At 33.0% G+C, this 18,018-nt stretch overlaps 1 protein-coding gene across 4 annotated transcripts in view; it reads left to right on the top strand.

The window, feature by feature from the left end:
• The window catches only part of dop (microtubule-associated serine/threonine (MAST) protein kinase dop), a 124,226-nt gene that overhangs the window by 1,434 nt on the left and 104,774 nt on the right, over positions 1-18,018 (top strand). The window lies entirely within an intron of this gene.

Genomic DNA, 18,018 nt, shown 5'->3' with positions numbered 1-18,018 from the left:
TCAGTAGAATAAGAAATCTGTTGTAAAAATTGAATCTATAAATTGTTACAAATATGTAATAAATAAATGACGGTCTTCTTCATCTTTGATGAGATGTCAAAAAATAATATGAAAAATACTCCCATAATTGGCGATAATCCAGATTTTGTGAACAAGTATTTGGACACACTCAAAATGTTGTAAATAAATTATATGGTCCAATTATAAGCTAATATGATAAAAATGAAAATGATATTTTCTGGCTTTTCTCATGTGTGATTATAATCCAGGATTCGGACCTCACATACTAATAAAAGAGTTTCTGCTCAATGAAAAGCTTCTTTTCATCTCACCAATAGATGTCTCTAGTGAAGTTCTAGTGATTCAAGAACAATGTTTCAAAATGGGCTCATATTTATTTATTTTAAACTTCATGTACAGAAAATAAAAAGTACATTGGCGGGCTTATTGCTAAAAAGCAATATCTTCCAACCGACCAAAGACGGACTAGTGATATTGATCAAAACGTTTGATACCATATATAGCCGTTTGCAATCAGAGAGTAGATAGTACTTGAACATTTAAAAAACATAAATTACAAATTGACATTTAAAAAAAACATAAATTACATATTAATATACCAATTACCAATTAACAAAAGACGATAATAAGGAGGGCAAAGGAAGAAGGTAGTTTAGGGAAGGAGGTAGAGGGAGGAGGTTTGATCGTCAGTTAGGATTCTAATGACAGATAGTAATGTCTCAGACGTTTTTAAAAGTTAATACATATTATTGTCTGATGTAATAGATTTTATCAAAAAACTAAAAAACAAAAAGATGAAAATGAAAAAAAAAATTACAAAAAAATATTCTAGGATTCTAATGATAAATAGGTAGAATCAGGTAGCAAGTTTAAGGAAGAGAGGAGGGGTCAGGGGAGGAGGAGATGGACAGTTAGGGTATATATTTATATAGATCCTCCAAGAATAGGACATATTTATATAGATCCTCCAAGAATTTTAGAAGTGTGGTTGTCAATAATGTGTAGCATTGGTGAATGTTACACGTGTGTAAAGTGATCACTTAAACCAGCCTATGACGGTCGTCAGCCCCGTAAATGCCCAGACTTCCATATTTTTTTTCATCTTTGATGAGACGTCAAAAAATAAATAAATGCCAGTTCTATACGTTGAATTTTGGGTATTTAAAAATCATAATTTACATCTTTTGATTGTAATAGAGTACATATACATCAGAGTAATAAGCAGTGGCGTGCACAGATTTTTTAATCAGGGTCGGTAAAAGGATTGGGTAAGGATAAGGCATAATAGGCACAATAGGCACTGGACGTGTTTCTATACGGAAAGCGAAAGAAATCCTAAAATTATGGTTTGACAATAATCTATTATCTCTAAATACAGATAAAACATTCTTTATCCCTTTTTGTATCCATAAACTCAAAATACCGACAAATATAAAAATTACAATTCACAATGGTGACTTGCAGGGATTCAAATTACAAAAACTTATGTTCTGTTTTATGTCCAAAAAAAGAAATAAAATATCTAGGTGTAATAATAGATCAACACTTGAAATACCATAGTCACATTAATGAACTAGTAAAACGAATAAGAAAATGCATACTTATATATATTTATTAGAATTCGAAACATACTAACCATCGACAACCTAAAAAGAGTTTACTATGCTATCGTACACTCACTACTACAGTGTAGCATTGTTGCATGGGGAGGCTCATACAACAACATACTGAACTCTGTGAAAATAGTACAGAAAACCATAATTAAAGTTATTAAAAAAAAAAACATATAGGTATCCAACGAAATTATTATTTAAAAAATTTCATGTCCCAAATATAGAATCCATTTATAAAAAAACCGCAAAGTTTCAAATACTAAAGGGTGACAATTATTTAAATTTAACAAAAAAATTACCATCGAGATTCTCAAACGATTTTTCTACTCCAAAATGCAACACCAAGCAATTTCACCAAAACTTCAAATATTTGGCAATCAAACATTTCAATAAACTGCCTAAAGAAATAGAAAAAAATAGATGATATAAAGATACTTAAGAAAAAACTTAAAGCTCTATACATTTAAATCTCGAAAAAATATACAAAAAAAAGACTATTAAATATTTTATTATATAACATTAAACCACGAGTGTAAGTCCCTCTCCAAGCACAAGAGCACAGTCTCTTTTATGGAGAGGCACAGCGAATCGAAATATAAAAGTTCTCCATATGTATAAATGATTCAAATGTATTATGTTATAAATAAAAATGTAAATATATCAAATGAATAAAAAAAAAATATCCAGGGTATGCACTGCTTTTCTGCCTATATAGAATGCACGCCTCTGTATACGAGTACCTTATCATTAGGGTTATATATGTATATATGTGTGTATTTAAAGAATATCAATAGTTCTGTTAGTCTTCGAAGTCAATAGATCATAGTTCAGCATCTTATCTGAGCATGCACTTTGAGTAAACAGAGTATTTTCTATGTAGGTACTTATGTATAATTGCTATCAATAACAATAATAATCCCCATATCACATATCGCTCACTCCTTTCAACAATGTCATATATCAAAAATCGTCAATTTTCAATTTGCATTTTTTCGGAATGTCCCAGAAAATGTACTGTATAATTTTAACTTAATATTTACCCGCTACAGGGCAGAAAGTGTTGTTTTTTGCATTTTGAAGAAAAAGTATTGTTTAAGTATTTTTTTAAATATACTAAATATTTTTCAAAGGGAGAAAAAACCTTCAGGTTTAACTTAAACAGATCTGTTGCACAGTAAAAAGTCCAATAAGTGGCTTGATATTTATTTTTAATACATTTCATTATATTCTTAAACTTTAAAAACGATCTCCTGAAAATCAAGTTTTTTGATATATGACGTTGTTGAAAGGAGTGAGCGATATCTAAAATGCATAAGTTGTTTGAACATACTTTCGTTATCAGAGTAGGTACCCGTTTGTAAATATAATAACTGCATTACTATTATCCATTTTATGGTATCCCTGTAGATAACGTTGCTTTTGTTATCGCTGTGACATTTATTATTTTTGATAACAATAGGCGATAAATATGCTATTTTTATTTTACAGCACAAATGGTTGTATGTTTTGATTTTGAGCCTTACCTCCAACACGTCGCGATTGACAAGATTTCAGTACATTGAACCCTCTATTTATACGGTAGATATGTGCCATATCATACCCTGTAAAAACGTGTAAAAAAAGTACATACTTATATTTTATGTACATTGTTTAAAAATCAATTCAGGATATCAAAAAAATTCATTAACATTTTAAACTTCCATTTATTGATTCTGCAGTCAATTTATACGGTAGATATGTGCCATACCATACCCTGTAAAAAACGTGTAAAAAAATTACATACTTATATTTTATGTATATTATAAAAAATTATGATGAATTCCTTGTATAAAAATCAATTCAGGATATCAAAAAATGTTATTATTCATTAACATTTTAAACTTTCATTAATTGATTCTGCAGTCAAAAAACCTATCCATTTTAAAATTAAGTATTACTTTGAGATAAGCATTATCGATAAAATTAAGAAAGGTGTGTTGAGATGGTTTGGACATGTAGAACGAATGAGTGAGGAAAGAACGGTAAAACAAATTTATGAGGCGAATGTAAGTGGAAAAAAAAAGCAGAGGAAGACCGAGAAAAATATGGCACGATCAGGTATGCCAAATACTTGAAAGTGGTCAGGTAAGGAGTCGTAACAATCGGCGGGTATGTATGAGGATCTCCTCACAATCTTCTTCTTCTTCATTCTCCACAAAAAGAGGCGAAGAATGTTTACAAAGACAGAGTGGTGTGGCGTTCTATTCTCTCTGCCTACCCCTACGGGGAAGCGGCGTAATGGTTAGTTAGTTAGTTAGTATTACTTTGTAATTACCACTATTTCTTAAAATCTATTGTGACACGTGTTTCGATGCATTCAGCATCATTTTCAAACACCGTTTGTGATTATTAAAAAAAATACTTGTAAAAAACCACTTAATGATTTTTATTTTTACTATACACGACTCGTTTCGTAGTTTAGTTTAGTTTTATTTTATCTTTCTTTTTTATTATACCGTATGTGAAGCTAATTCTAAATTTTAGAGTTGTGTTCTTGGGGGTGGGAGCTGTTTCTTATTTTTAAAGATTTTTTAAAAGAAATATTTACTTAGTAAAACTTAAATTAAAAATGAATAATTCAAACTGCTTCACAAAATTTAGAGCGTGTCCAAATTTACAAATCTGGGTTTCTCCATTTTAGGATTATTTTAACTTTTTTTGACATCTTAAAATAGATGAAGAAGGATTATTGGATATGAAGGTGTTTACAAGGCTTATGACTTATCAGAGGCTGGGTAAGTGATCACTTTACACACGTGGAACATTAACTAATCTAATGATTGACAAGCACACTACTCAAGTACATGCGAGGATTGTGATGTAGCAAATTCCAAATGACTGTTTCGCATAGTTGCTTAAATGTTTTTTTTTCTCTTTTTTTGAACCGTCTTATTCCGGAATCGTATAAAAAGGGAGTTTAGTGTATTCGTTTTTGGCTAGTACATTAAATAAAACGATGGATTTTTTCATAATACGATTATGTAATTTTTGATAAATATATTTCTCAACATAGAAATCAATTTTTATCTATGAATAATATTTACAGCCAAGATAAGGAATTATTGATTAGTATGTTTTGTATAACGGGCGTATATTATGCAGTGGATTTTTGTTTACCAGACACACACACGCACACACACACACACACACACACACACAAACGTAAATGTGAAAAATACATCTCAAGCACCCGGAACAATGCTTCACAAATTGATTTAGCGATTGGCGGGAATCGAACCCGCAACTCCAGTTTCACAGTCGAGGGTCTACCCTACCGCAGCACGGTATTATATTGTATGTATTTCATATTACTCACGATCGGTACCTGAAGCGATGACATCGATTTTATATCGAATTCCAGTAGTGATCATGTCTTTAATAATATTGTCCGTCGATGGTTGCTAAGGTAGTCAAGGGGTGGAGTTTGAAAATAAAGGGAAAATGGAAAGCAACGGTGAAGAATTTTGAAACAAAATACTTATATAATATTTATAAAATTATTATTAGAATTTTAAAAGTTTTTTTGGATTTCTAAATTTTCCAAGTTATTCATATTTTGGCCTTTGAGTGGTACTAGGCGTAATAATTTTAGTTTATGAGAGTGTAATGAGTGATTTGTATCTATTATGTGATTTGCAAATTCCGAAAAATAGTTACTAACAAGACCGCTACGGTGTTCTTGAATTCTTATCTTTAAATTTCTCGCGGTTCGGCCCATATATTATATTTTCTATCGCAATCCCCACGCGAAATTTCAAGAATGTATGAACCAATTCATGAAATCAGAGAACTTGACTAAAACCCGTTATTTTTCCTGCAATATGTTTTCTGTCTCTTGCATAACAGGACGATAATACATTTTTGTTGTTTAATTTCACGAATTCCATCAGACGTCGGTATGCTGTGTGTTTAGCGTTACGACTGACGTCCGTGAGATTCTTGGCTCGACTCCCGGACGAAGGTATTTCTCAAAAATGCATCGAATCAATCTAGCCACGGCCGATTTCCTTAAATCATTCGCTTGATGACGATGATGACACGTCTAATCCGCGGAGTGACTCTCAATGTGTTAGATAAACACAAATTGTGTCGGGTTGTGGTCCCGTGCTTAGTGTCGAGGACTCAGAAGTCAGAGTTTCTCGGTTCGAACCCACTCTACCACAATTTGATGCCTATTTCTATTAATGAGCCGCTTAGGCTCACAGAAATAGTATAAAATTGAAATATTTGTCTAAATAATAAAAACAGAAATATTTATATTTAAAAAAAAATCTAAATTAAAATACAAAATATTTTGGCAGCTAGGCAAAAAAGTCAATTAACACAAAAAATAAAGTCAATTGAGATCTACCCAAGCTATAGCAATAGCAAATTTTAGGAATAAAATATTTTACTGTTTATGGCGTGGATTTTAATATATCGCGCACTCCTTTCAAGAACGTCATAAATCAAAAAACTTGATTTTTCAGGAGAACGTTTTTAAAGTTTAAAAATATAATACAATGTATTAAAAATAAATATCAAGCCACTCTTTTAACTTTTTACTGTGCAACAGATCTTTTTAGATAAAATCTGAAGATTTTTACTGCATTTGAAAAATAATTAGTATATTTAAAAAAATAACTTAACAATACATTTCATTCAAAATGCAAAAACAACACTTTCTGCCCTGTAGCGGGTAAATATTAAGTTTAAAATATGCCGCTTTTGCTGGGATATAGTACATTTTCTGGGCATTCCGAAAACACGCACAACGTAAAATTTACGATTTTCGATTTATGACGTTCTTGAAAGGAGTGAGCGATATGCACTTGACTTTTGACTGTTATTTTTTTAACTTTGTAAGAATAAACCTATCCCATTGAAAAATAAAAGTATGTTAAAAATATGGACCAGCTTAAGACACCAACTGTGTCAGTATTATAGCCGTTTACCTTATATACAGAGTGCAATATATGTACATGTATACACGAACGACAACGAAGGCGATACTGGAATGATCACGTAAACTGAATGTCAGATGACAGACTTCCACGTATCGCCCTTCGAGGAATCCCTGAGGGACGCAGACCCCCAGGCAGACCTCCAAAAAGGTGGAAAGACAGCTGGGAGTCAAAATCCCAAGAGCTACAAGCGGAGGCACAAACAGATCCTTAGGATCTAGAAAAAGAAGAAAAAGAAGAAGAAGATACACATAAGTATATATATTGAAAAGAGTAGACTACCTAAGAGCAATATATATATATATATATATATATATATATATATATATATATATATATATATATATATATATATATATATATATAAACTAACTAACTAACTAACCATCACGCCGCTTCCCCGCAGGGGTAGGCAGAGAGAATCGAACGCCACACCACTCTGTCTTTGCAAACATTCTTTGCCTCTTCTACATTCATGCATCTCCTCATACATACCCGAAGATTATTACGACTCCTGACCCGGCCGCTTTCAAGTATTTGACATACCTGATTGTGCCAAGTTTTCCTCGGTCGTCCTCTGCTTCTTTTTCCAACTACATTCGCTCCATAAATTTGTTTAACCGTTCTTTCTTCACTCATACGCTCCACATGTCCAAACCATCTCAACACACCTTTCTTAATTTTATCGATAATGCTTATCTCAGCCTTACATTCTTTCCTTTTTTCATCGTTCGAACATCTATCAAACATCGTTTTGCCACACATTCGTCTGAGGGATCGCATTTCGACTGCATTCAGTCTGCTTTCATCCTTCTTTTGCCAACTCCATGCTTCGCTTCCATACTTAAGGGTTGGAACCAGAACTCCATTGTGTACTGCCAGTATATATACAAATATATATATATATGTTTTATTACCATACCACAAAGTTATCAATGCTTTTAATATATATATATATATAAAAAAAAAAAACAATATATAAGTACTTATGTATGTATTGTAAATAGTAGACTACCTACCTCAGTTCTTTGTCAGCTGAACGCCGTATATGTTCCTCTGATAATGATTTCTTTACAGCGTTTCGCGTATAGCTATAATACTAAGTAGTTAGTCTTGACCCGGATAGAGAACCTCGTACGGTGTCGGTATTCGTACTAATAATATAAATATAAAAATACTTATAAAAAAAAGCCTTACATAGTCGAGCGACACGCCGGCGAACAGCACAGAATTCTTCAGATTCATATGCGCTCATGTACCTACACTTTATGCAGGGGTGGCCGCCAATTTTTTAACAAGGGGCTCGCGGGTGGATGAGGAAAGGGGTGTGGGAAGGGGTGGGGGTAGGGGGATGTGTGTCATTTTGATTCAACTATCTAAAATACATAATAAAAAATATAAAAAAAAAACATATATTAATTTTTGATTATTATTTTTTTATATTTATTTATTAATTTATTTCATAGATACATAGATACATATTTATTTCATATATTCATTAACTATATGTATTACGACTCTTTTGACATGGCCTGTGTTGAGCCGAAATACTAACATGTTAATAATAATAATAATAAAACCCTTATCCGCACCCCAATGGTGCATAGGGCACTGTGTCATATAAACGCAGTGTTATCTTGATCGTTTTACACATGAAGGAAAGGTGATCAGCCCTCCGCTTCAGGCACCAGTCCATGGCAATATTGAATAAATATTACCGTGAAAAAATAACTTATATTTATTTTACCCCCCTTGGGAATCGAACCCGGGACCTCCAGAACGGTAGCCGAGCGTTCTGACCGTTACACTACGGAGGCGGACAAAATATGTTTAAACTTTTTTTAAATTAAAAAAAATATATATTGAGTACTTATATGTTTTTTTTATTATTAGATTATATACATTACATACAAGAGATACAATAATAATTTACAGTATAAAGGTTTTACAATAAAATAATTTCACCTGAACTTTAATCATATCACTTTCTACCTTGTCCCTTTATGCACATCAAAAGACAAAATATAGACATATTTTTTATGGTAGAAAATTCTTGAATTGAATAAATCAAATATTTAACATAAGTGGTATATGTACTTACGTCCCTTAGATTTCAAGAAAAATTTTAAGAAGTTTTCTAGAGAAATTTCAAAAGGCAACAAAGTTTTATGTTTCACAATACATTTTATTATTTTTTTATTTTATTTCTTTAGTAAGCTTATAATATATTTAATACAAACTATTATTTACACTTCATTTACCATACATCATAATTATATTTACATCTTTTTACAGTAAACAAAACATTTATTTTTAAATTCTCTTAAACTCTTTTCATTCTTCATACATTCAGGCATCTCATCATACATTTTCAAACCCTTATATATTACACAATTTTGTGACTCGGTTTTTTTTAAATTGCTGTCTTATTTTATCCTTATTTCTAGTAATATGTTCATGAAATTTTACAGAAGAAAAATTCATCTTCCTTTCAGGATACGCCGTTTCGTTCCACGTACCTCGCATAGCCCTTTGAGGACAGAATAAAAAATATTTTACTTAACACATTTTTATTTCTAGAAATTATTTACAAATAAGTGTATAATACAGCAACTGAAAATTTACTGAAAATTGTGCACACAGATTGATACAATATTTATCCCTCAATAAAATAAAAAATACACATTTTGTGTCTGGTAGTTAGCAACTAAGACCATGTTTTATAATGTATAAATAAAAGCATTTATTCTTGAAAATGTGAGGTAATATATAATACTACTTATTTTCAATATTATTATGACTATAACTCACTTGTCATTTTGTTTATTTCATTCAATAACCTCACAAAATTGATAAACTAAGATACAGATAACCTATAAATATCCCGACATGTGCACATCGCCACAATAAATAGTCTGAAATAAGCTCCAAGACAATGATACCAACATGAAATCTATACAAGCACTATTTCTGTTACATAGGCAATACATATTGCACTATGGTTTTAACTAGCAACCTGTAGGCACTTAGACAATTTATTTTAAATTTGTGGATAGTAGCAGTAACCAGTTGTCCTGAAAGGGTTAAGAGTTGAACATAACCCGCGAAGTGTGCTGAGTGCGTTCAATCGATAAGTTTTTATTTAGCATCGCCAGTTTTAACGCGCTAGACGTCGTTATATATCGTTGTAACGGGCTGAAATGTATGAAATTATGAAAGAGTCGTCTTTGCTTCGGTCTGCTGTGTCCTGGTGGTGTATTTTCACAGCCAATCATATTTAACTAACTAACCGAAACGCCGCTGTATCGCAGGGGTAGACAGAGAGAATAGAAAGCCACGCCACAACACTCAGTCTTTACAATCATTATTCGCCTCTTATTTATGCATCTCTCCATACATACTTACATACCCGCCGTTTATTCCGACTCCTGACGTGACCGCGTCCAAGTATCCGAAATACTTGATAATGCCAAGTTTTCCTCGGTGTTTCCCTGCTTCCATTTCCAACTATGTTAGCCCTATAAATTTGTTTTACTGATCTTTCTTCACTCATTTAGTTAGTTTTATAGATTCAATTTGTAGATGTTATATTCTACTGTTAAGTTATAGCTATTTATCCATGCAAGGGATTGTCTATTAATGTGTGATTTAGGTGTGGACCTGTGTGGTCAGATGGATCTGCGATGCAAAGTGATGGGATAAATAAACAAGGCTGCAGCCATCTCAGGATGCCTGAAAAATTCTATGTGGAAAAATCCTGAGATGAAGATCGGCAGCAAAATCAAGATTTACAAAACACGTGTCCGACCCATCATGACGTATGGGATCGATTGTAGAGCGGACACCGTTGGCACAAAAAACGCGCTTAGAGTGTCAGAAATTAAGACTCTAAGAAGCATATCAGGCAAGAGTCTTCGAGATTGAATAAGAAACGCTAGGATCAGGGAAATGTGCGATATCGAAGATGTCGTTAGGTGGGGAAGGCAATGAAGGAGATAATGGTATGCGCATGTGAGGAGAATGGAACCATCCAGACTCCCCCACATTGCACTGTACGGCCAACCCCATGATAGACAATCCCGGGCAGACCACCAAAGAGATGGATCGATAGCTGGGAATCGACATCGCAGGAGGCTAGTCCCTCTTGAAAACAGGCCACAAGGCCTACAACATTTTTTTCTTTAAGTGTACATAAAACCACCAAAAGAACATTCCATCGTGCGTAGTTCATATCATATCCCATATATGGAAGTATCTCACTATCGTGACATTTTCTTCTATATACCAATATCCGTGTTGACAAGCAATCACGACCCGTGACAAAATTGTTTGATTTGAAGCATTCGGAAAATGTTTGCATGAAGCAACAAGATGAATCGTTATCAACGAAACAATTCTGACAAACAAAAGAAGACTTCTCACCAAAATTAATTTTATTTTGTTAACATTTTGAGTGTGTCCAAATACTTGTTCACAAAATCTGGATTATCTCCAATTACAGGAGTTATTTTCATATTATTTTTGACATCTCATCAAAGATGAAGAAGAACATGGAAGTCTGGACATTTACGGGGCTGACGGCCGTTATAGGCTGGTTTAAGTGATCACTTTACACACGTGTAACATTCACCAATTCTACCCATTATTGACAACCACACTACTCAAATTCTTGGAAGTTCTGTATATATGAACCAATTTAGAAACCTTGTTCTTATTTTTTTTTTTTGTTTTATTTTTCATTGCTGTTACCTTGCAACAGTATAGAAGTGCACATTTCGTTCGTTATGGCCAGAAGAAGGTTCTGGTGTGTTCCATGAGTCATCATTTTTTGCTCAGACACAAAATGGTCATGCAAACTGCGAACGTGAGTGGCATCAGAGTCAAAACCTTCTAACTCCATATTACAATAAATAATACGCTAAAGCGTCATCTCCGTTTGACCAAAAAAAAAGGCCTTCTCCGAACCTGAGTCTTGTTTTTATTTGCTTTCAACTTGAGAGGGAGCTCGCGGGTAGGTACTGGCGACAATTAGCGTGTGATTTGAAAGTTTGCAGTATTTCTTGATTGATTACCAAAAACTAAGTGATTTTAATTTATAAATTTTATTAAAATATATATTAACTTATTCTCGTTCATGGATAAAAAAAAATAGCCGTGTATTTATCTTCTTCTACAAACCCTTATCCGCACCCAATGGTGCATAGGGCACTGCATCATATAAACGCACTGTCATCTTGATCATTAACACACGAAGGAAATGTGATCAGCCCTCCGCTTTAGGTACCAGTCGAGGATAAAATTTAATAAATATTAGAGTGAAAAAATCAGTAATATTTATTTGACGCCCCCCCCTAAGAATCGAACCCGGGACCTCCAGCACGGTAGGCTAGCGTGCTGACAATTACACCACGGAGGTGGGGTTACTTTTTAAAATATTTGATATTGTAATCAAAGTTTTTTTATAATTTGAATTCATTTTCTAGACATTTCTACTTTTACAATCTTAAAATTAATAACGCAGTACTCTGCTATAAAGAGACTAAGCTCTTGTGCTTGGAGAGACTTACACTTAATATTTATGTTTGTTGGTATTAAAAATATATTTTTTTTTCTTTCTGAGATTAACATGTATATAATTAATTTTATTAATTTATTATTTTTTTAATTCAAAATGTAATTAATTTATCTGGTCAAATTATAAGCTTGAGAATTAAAATGAAAACGATATTTTCTGGCGTTTCTCATGTGTGTGATTATAATCCAAGATTCGGACCTCACATACTAATAAAAGTGTTTCTGCTCAATAAAAAGCTTATTTTCATCTCACTAATAGATGATGTCTCTAGTGAAGTTCTAGTGATTCAAGAATAATGTTTGAAAGATGGTTCATATATATAGAACTTCCAATAATTTGAGTAGTGTGGTTGTCAATAATGTGTAGAATTGGTGAATGTTACACGTGTGTATAGTGATCACTTAAACCAGCCTATGACGGTCGTCAGCCCCGTAAATGCCCAGACTTCCAAATTCTTCTTCATCTTTGATAAGATGTCAAAAAATAAAGTTTTATTTAGTAAATAAATAATATAAAACAACATACTTACGGTGTTTGAAAATGATGCGGAATGCATCGAAACACGTGTCACACTAGATTTTAAAAAATAGTTGTATTTACTAAGTGAAACATTAATTAAAAATAAATAGATTTTACCACAAGTTGACTGCCGAATCAATTGATGAAACTAAATAAAGAGTTCACGCATTCGTAGAAGTCTGGGCATAACTGATATCAATAGTAAGATGGAAGATAGGCAAATGAGATGGTATACTTGACCACACCCAAGCATTTTTTTACCAAGTTTACCGTGGTCTTCCTCAGCTCCTCTTTCCAACTACGTTCTCTCCATAAATTTATGCTGGTCTTATATTTATGATGGTCGTCAGCCCCATAAATGCCCAGACTTCTTCATCTTTGATGAGATGTCAATAAATAATATTTTTCAGCATTTTAATGTTTATTTCTTGATAAAACACGTAGGTATTTTTTAGTAGAATTTGTGGTTTACGATTGCATTTTGTTCGCTTCCTATGTTTCAGTTCGGTGGTCAGCCTAAATTACTCGAATTATGTATGAATCATGTTTATTTCTGTTTTTACAGTGAATACATCGCTCACTCCTTTCAAGAACGTCATAAATCAAAAATCGTAAATTTTGAGTTGTGCATGTTTTCGGAATGCCCAGAAAATGTACTATATCCCAGCAAAAGAGGCATATTTTAAACTTAATATTTACCCGCTACAGGGTAGAAAATGTTGTCTTTGCATATTGAAGAAAATGTATTGTTTAATTATTTTTTTTAAATATAATAAATGTTTTTCAAATGGAGAAAAAACCTTTAGGTTTTACCTAATAAGATCTGTTGCATAGTAAAAAGTTCAGTAAGTTGCTTCATATTTATTTTTAATACATTGTATTATATTTTTCAACTTTAAAAACGTTCTCCTGAAAAATCATGTTTTTTGATTTATGACGTTCTTGAAAGGAGTGAGCGACATGTCGTTTTGACTGCGCATTTTTATATAGCGCTTTTTGCACGAAAATATTGACTAAATGGGAACCGCCCTTTCCACACCCTTATACATACCATAATTTTTTTTTTGACATCTCAACACAGACGAAGAAATTAAATACTCTAATTTATATTTGAAGCACTAACTTTGTGATGTCCGCCTCCGTAGTGTAATGGTCAGCACGCTCGGCTACCGTTCTGGAGGTCCCGGGTTCGATTCCCAAGGGGGGTAAAATAAATATAAGTGATTTTTTCACTGTAATATTTATTCAATATTACCATGGACTGGTACCTGAAGCGGAGGGCTGATCACTTTTCCTTCATGTGTAAACGATCAAGATAACACTGCGTTAATATGACACAGTGCCCTATGCACCATTGGGGTGCGGATAAGGGTTTTATTATTATTATTAATTTATATTTGAAGCACTAACTTTGTGATTTTCCATTTTATAATTAAAAAGATACTTTGTTTTAAAATTGCTATAAATATTTCATTATAACTTAATTATAATGTCTTTTTTTGACATCTCATCAATAATGAAGAAGAGTATGGAAGTCTGGGCATTTACGGGGCTGACGACCGTCATAGGCTGGTTCAAGTGATCACTTTACACTCGTGTAACGACGGTCGTCAGCCCCGTAAATGCCAAGACTTCCATATTCTTCTTCATCTTTGATGAGATGTTAAAAAAAATAATATGAAAATAACTCCTGTAATTAGAGATAATCCAGATTTTGTGAACGTAAAGTATTTGGACACACTCAAAATGTTGTAATTATAATGTATTAATCAGTCTTAAAAAAGAAGCAGTTAGTGGTTCGAATATAAATTATATAAATAATAAAGTTACAAAAAATATTTTTTTTTAAATAACCAAAACTAATACATAATACAAAGATCACTAATGCTGCGAATATTGAGATCTGCTCACTTCAATTATCCGTTTATGAATAGCTCTTTTATATCTAGTTTCTATTTTTAGTGACTTTATGGATAGTGGAAGCAGGTTGTACAACTTTATTGCATAGTAATAGTTCTTTTGACCAAAAGAGGTAGTGTTCGGTTTTGTTTGATATGTTTTTGTCCTTTGGATCTTGAGGTTTTACGAGTATATACGTTTCCATAGTGTGTGTCAATTCGCTTGCTCCTTTCAACAACGTCATATATAAGAAAAACTTGATTTTTCAGGAGATCGTTTTTAAAGTTTAAAAATATAATACAATGTATTAACAATTAAAGGAGAGAAAGTGGCCGGGTCAGGAGTCGTAATAATCGTCGGGTATGTATGAGGAGATGCATGAATGTAGAAGAGGCAAAGAATGTTTGCAAAGACCGAGTGGTTTGGCGTTCGATTCTCTCTGCCTACTCCTGCGGGGAAGCGGCGTGATGGTTAGTTAGTTAGTTAGTTATTAACAATTAATATCAAGCCACTTATTGAACTTTTTACTGTGCAACAGATCTTTTTAGGTAAAACCTGAATGTTTTTTCTCCATTTGAAAAATACTTAGTATATTTAATAAAATACTTAACAATACCTTTTCTTCAAAATGCAAAAACAATACTTTCTGCCCTGTAGCGGGTAAATATTAAGTTAAAAATATGCCGCTTTTGCTGGGATATAGTACATTTTCTGGGCATTCCGAAAACATGCACAACTGAGAATTGTCGATTTTTGATATATGACGTTGTTAAAAAGAGTGAGCGAATTGTGATTTATGTGATTTTTTGGGAGATGCTTTCTTGTGTTATGTGAGAATATGTAGTTTGTTCTTAAACGTATATCGCTCATTCCTAAAGGAGAGATGGAGCAATATCCGTGATTATATATGATAAGAGGCCAGTTATATGAATGTTTTGAGCCGTGTTAAGCCAAACAGCCGCAACATGAGTTACGGCTAGTTGCCGAAATTTTGCGATTGATTCAGTTCTCTTGATGTGGGTGGCGTCTCTAAGGGCGCTAAGTACCCGAGTGTCAGCCAACCTTCTCGCTAATGTCCCGCAACTAAGTGCCCATTCGCACGAGTGTATCTGGCGATGACGCACGCGCCGCGTCGTGCGTGCCAAGTCGGCGTGTCGCGTCGGGCCACGGGGTTACATGAGAAATTACTGTTTCGCTTTACCTATCCGCGCGAAAAATGCCTACGCGAAAATGCAAGATGCCAAATATACACGGTGGCTAATGTCTTATGGGCGTTTTATTTATTTATTTGATACTGACATTTCTTAGTTTAGCTGCATTTTATGTAATGAAATAACAAGTATGTAGTTTTTTCGACATTTGTTTTATTCGACTAGTTACCGGGTTTACCGAGATCATCAGTCTGGCTACCAGTCTGGAGATGTTATTATATATAATAAAAAAAATCATATATCGTAGTCGTACAGGAGAAAGTGACTAACTGACAAAACGTAAAATGTTCAGGAGGGCCATTTATATCACTTTTGCAAGGCAAGAAAATAAACATTAATGCATTAAGTCATTTTAAAGAAGTCAATATATTATACTTTCAAGTTTAAAATCGCTTTTTTTGAGGGCAATATTAACCTAGTAAGATATCAAATAGTTCATAATCACATTTTTGTAAACAAATGCACTTGGTCACTTTCTCCCGTATGACTACGATATGCAATTTCGTCTTAAATCTTAGAATTTTTTAATATATTATATTTTAGTATTAAATAATTTAATGAATTAGACTTTCAAAAAATTACGTTTTGTAATTTTTTTAATTGTTTTTAAAGTTTTTTTTAAATGTCGTTTTTTTATCATTACTACTGACTCTTATCAGCACCCAATGGTGCATGGGGCATTGCATCAAAGCGACGCAATGTTAATTTGATAGTTTATTATATGAAGGCAAGGTGAACATTCCTGCGAAATGTCAAATTAATATTGGAATAAAAAAATATTTAAGTAGATTCAAATTTTGTACTGACATTTCTTGGTTGAACAGCATATAAAATAATAAAATAACAGCTATGTATTTTTTCCGCATTTATTTTGTTTGACCAGTTACCGGGTTTCGTCACTACCGACATCATCAGACCAGTATGATGATGTCGGTATACTTATTATTATACTAATTTTATTTTGACTCCCCTAGTATTCTAACCCAGGGCCTTCAGCATAGTAGTTAAACGCGCTTACCACTACACTATAGAGACGGATTTCTATCATACTTTTTATCATGTTTTTTTTCCAATGTCATTTATTTTTTGAGCACCGTGTATCGAATGTGACTGTTCTTAATTTCGCGATTTTCGCATGTAAATATACTGTTGTTTTTTTTTCTTTCTTCGAATGATCGAGCCCACCTGTTAATGTTTTTTTTAACGGGTGTCGTTTACGAAATGTACACCGAAATAAGTGCCAAATGATCGCCACCGGCGTTAATTTTGTCTTACTCTGTTTATTTCTGCTATCCTGTCCACTCCGGGTTGTCGGTATGGCGTGTGACATTGCATTCATCGGTTTGTTTGACACTTTTAAAGGGTGATTCATTATGACCTTTTTTTTCAAAAATTCTTTAAAAAATACACATGGGCCTCGTATAACACGGTTTTTTATAACACGGATGTATAAATTGTGGTATATTTTTTGTATACGCATGTATTCTACACACTTTTTGTAACACGGTTTCAGAAAAATAAACGAATTAAATAATATGTTTGTTTCATTAATTGATTCGGCAGTCACTTTGTGGTAAAATCTATCCATTTTAAATTGATGTATAACTTAGTAAATACCACTTTTTCTTAAAATCTACTGTGACACGTGTTTCGATGCATTCCGCATCATTTTCATATATTACGTAATACGTTAATACACACACGTTACACACCGTAATACGTAATACGTTATATTACGTTTTTGAATTTAGTACATAAACCCTGACGATGACAAGGTTCTTGTCGAAATCGGTTGGATAAAGTGTACCAATAAAAAGTGGTTAAAACAAAGTTATAAAGTTTATAAAATGTGCCACAAAGTATCTGCGAAAACATTCAGGAAACATTATTTTCCCTTATTCTGAGAAAATATTGTTGCCACGAATTGAAACTTCGGGCTATGAGCGTATTTATTTCTAAGAATAAATCCCTACACTTCGAAGGAACGGGAAAATTTCAATATTTATATCTAATTTATTCGCGAGCTGCGGGAATTCCGTACAAGGCGATTTGACGCATCGTTTAGCCTAAGTGAAGGCCGATTATTATCCTCTGAAATTAGGGATTTTGTATTATCATTGTTCCCTTGTGAGGGAGAGCGTTTGTTCTTCGAGTCCTGAATTTTACTAGCGGTTCAGTGAGCAATTAGCTTCTTTGTA

This window comes from Brachycentrus maculatus, unplaced genomic scaffold, assembly GCF_059751285.1.
Source record: "Brachycentrus maculatus isolate JH-2025_06_01 unplaced genomic scaffold, ASM5975128v1 h1tg000293l, whole genome shotgun sequence".
Lineage (NCBI taxonomy): Eukaryota > Metazoa > Arthropoda > Insecta > Trichoptera > Brachycentridae > Brachycentrus > Brachycentrus maculatus.
This window is presented reverse-complemented; position numbering and strand designations above follow the sequence as displayed.